Raw genomic sequence first — 3632 nt, 5'->3', positions numbered from 1 at the left:
ATTTTCTTGCTTCTTTGTATGTCTTTTTTTTCTCTTTTCTTAAGTAAGCTTTACACCCAACATGGGGCTTAACTCATGGCCCCATCAAGAATTGCATGCACCACCAACTGAGCCAGCCAGTCACCCTTCTTTGTATGTGTTTAAATTTTTTGATTATATGACAGCTATTTTGCATAACACAATAATAATGAATGAAGTAATTAGTATCTGTCCACAGAAATTACAATGCCTCTTCTTCTCTTAGGCTGCTAGAGTGTAGGCCTAAATTAATCTGAGATAAAGTCCAGCTGAATTTTAGCTTGTGGTAAATTTAGTTTGATTTAGTTCACTAGCGGCTTTAAGTACTTTGTGAATAAAACCACTCTATTCTTTTTATTAAGACCTGTGATGTGAACTCTACTGGGATTCTGGAATTGCTTATGCTTCTTAAATAAGCTGTTAGCTTTCAGAACAGAACTTTCAGAACTCCCCTTGCTTTACAATCTAGCTTTCAGGTTTTTAGAAATTTACAATCTCATAATTTATTTTTTTTTAATTTTACTTATTTACTTGAGAGAGAGTGAGAGAGAGCACAGAGGAAGAGGGAGAAGCAGACTCCCTGTGTTGAGAGGGGAGCTTGATGCAGGGCTTGATCCCAGGACCCTGAGATCATGACCTGAGCTGAAAGCAGACGCCTAACAGATTGAGCCACCCAGGTGCCCCGCTCATTATTTCTGAGAGTACACTTGCTATCCAGTACATGTCCTGCTTTCTGGATTTGGGTATTTTCCTTTTAGCCTTGCTGCCCAGTATAATACTGAATAGATGTAGTAAGAGTGGATGTACTTATCTTATTCTCTATCTCAGGGATAAAGTCTTCATTATTTCATCAGTAAGTATGATGTTAACCATAGATTTGTTGCAAATACCCTTTATCATATAAGGAAGTTTTCTTTTACTCCTAATTAGCTGAGACAGTTTATCATAATGGGATATTGACTTTTATCAGATGCATTGTCTGAATTTTATTAAGATGATGGTTTATCTGCTTTTTTCCATTAATATAAAAAATTAGATTAAGTTTTTGGATTTAATTTACATAAAGCAGAAGTCACATTTTTTGGCCTAAGGTTCTATGAGTTTTTACATGTGCATAGATTCTCATCATTATAACCAGAGATAGAATACAGAAACATTCCTATACCTCAAAGAATTATCTCATGTATTTCATTTGTATTTAGAACCCATTCCTTTCCGAACTCCTGGCAACCAGTCTACGGCCATACCACCCTGAACACACCCGATCTCGTCTGAACTCCTGGCAACCACGGACCTGTTCTGTCTTCCGGTATTATTGCCTTTTCCAAAATGTCAAATAAATTAAAGTATGCAGTATGTAACATTTTAATATTGGGTTCCTTAATTTAGCATAATGCATTAGTAATTCATCCATGCTGCTGTACATATCAGTAGTTTGTTCTTTTTATTGTTTAGTTGTATTCCATTAGATTGATTTGCGTTTGAATAATAAACTAACCTTGAATTCTTGAGAGGAAACCTAGTTAGTCATAGTATAATTTTGTTACCTTTTATTATATATTGCTAGATTGATTTGATATGTTTCATTAGCAAATGTTGTGTCTCTATATAAGGTACATTGTTCTCTAAATTTGTTTTCTTATAATGGCATTGTTAGATTTTGATATCACCGATATCTTGGGTACATGAAACAATTGGAGAAGTCACTTTCCTTTATTTTCTGAAAGAACTCTTGCAATACTGTTGTTTCTTCGTTAAATGTTTGTTAGAGTATACCAGTGAAGCCAAAATTATTTGTATGAAGACTTTAAATTACAAAATTAATTATTGTAATTGATATATGGCTATTCAGGATTTATTGTTTCTTCTTGATTAATTTTAGTATGTGTGACTTTCAAAGATTTGTTCATTTCACACAAGCTGTCAAATTTATGCTCATTTATAATTCTCCTTTATTATCTTCTAAATATCCGTACAATCTATAGTGATATCACTCTTTCATTCCCAATATTGAGAATTTATTTTGTTTTTATTTCTTGATCAGTCTTCTTAAAGATTATCAATTTTAATAATCATTGCAAAAAAAAACTTGATTAATTTTTCCTATTGTTTGCTCATTTCCCTATATAGTATCCTGTAGCTATATTTCATAAATGTCAATATATTGCTTTTTTGTTATCATTCAGTTCTCAGAATTTTCTATTTTGTCTTTTGATATCAACATTAGCCCATATGTTGTTTAGAATTGTGTTATTTTCCCTCAAATATTAGGATATTTGTGTATATCTTTAATTCCTAATTTAATTTCATTGTGGCAAGCCAACATACCCTGCTTGATTTCAACCTCTATTAAATTAATGAGATTTATTTCATTGCCAATTAAATGGCCAATAGGTGGCATTGGCCTGCACTGGTAAACATTCCTTGGTCAGTTGTTGGGATGGAATTTTGATTACATCAAGCTGTCTGATACTGTTCATATCTTTTATGCTTACTAATTATTTTTTGTCTATTTGTTCTATAAATTACTGAGAAGAGTATTAGAATTTCTAAGCATTATTATAATCTATTGCTCCCTTTGGTTCTGCCTGTGTTTGCTTCATGTATTTTGAAGCCCTTTTATTAATACTTTGACATTCTGCCTTGCTGATAAAATGATCCTCTTATCATTTTGAAATACTTGTATATCATTAACAATACTATTTGTATTCTAGTCTACCCTGTCTGATATTAATGTAGATGGATCAGTTTTCTCATGTTTACTCTTAGCATGGTATATAATTTGTCATCCTATTACTTTCAACCTACATTGTCCTTAGATTTAATGTGCATCTCCTGTAGACAGCATATAACTTGACTATGCTGTTTATTACCCATTCTGGTAATCTCTGCCTTCTAATTGCAGTTTTCTTTATTTAAATTGAAAATGAGCACAAATATGGTTGGGCTTATGTCTAACATTTTGGTACCTGTCTCCTATTTATGCTATGCTTTTAGTTCGCTTTCCTTCCTGTCATTTCTTCTTTAGGGTTATTCAAATTATAGTCACTATTCCATTTATTTCTCTTACATGATTTTTAGCTGTGTAGGCATTAATATGTAATGAGATAAGGAAATACAAATATAGAATGGGAAAATGTGAGAATGAACCTTGTGTTGTCGGATGTGATTTATAAGTATCAGTATGAACAAATGATTGTTTAAAAAATATACTTCCAAACTTTCCCATTGAGGGGCTCAGAAGAAATGTCACCCAAAGCAATGAGTACCTATAATCTAATGCCCAGATATCAGATTTTAAATGTCACTTCCAACTAAAACATGAGTCTGAAACCAGAAAGTAAAAGGTGAACCTGAACTACTCTGTTGCATCAGAAATCAAAGATGTCTTCAAGTACTAAATGAGACACATTAAAAGAGTACAGTAGATTACCTGAAAGGACTTCCACAGGTAAAATTTAAGACAAATTAAATACAAAAGGATGATAATGGCTTATAACACATTGACTAAAAGAAAGAAAGAAAGAAAGAAAGAAAGAAAGAAAGAAAGAAAGAAAGAGAAAAAGGGAAAGAAAGAAAGAAAGAAAGAAAGAAAGAAAGAAAGAAAGAAAGAA

Source organism: Mirounga leonina, unplaced genomic scaffold (genome assembly GCF_011800145.1).
Source record: "Mirounga leonina isolate KUSES-001 unplaced genomic scaffold, KU_Mleo_1.0 Mir_174, whole genome shotgun sequence".
Classification (NCBI taxonomy): domain Eukaryota; kingdom Metazoa; phylum Chordata; class Mammalia; order Carnivora; family Phocidae; genus Mirounga; species Mirounga leonina.
This window is presented reverse-complemented; position numbering follows the sequence as displayed.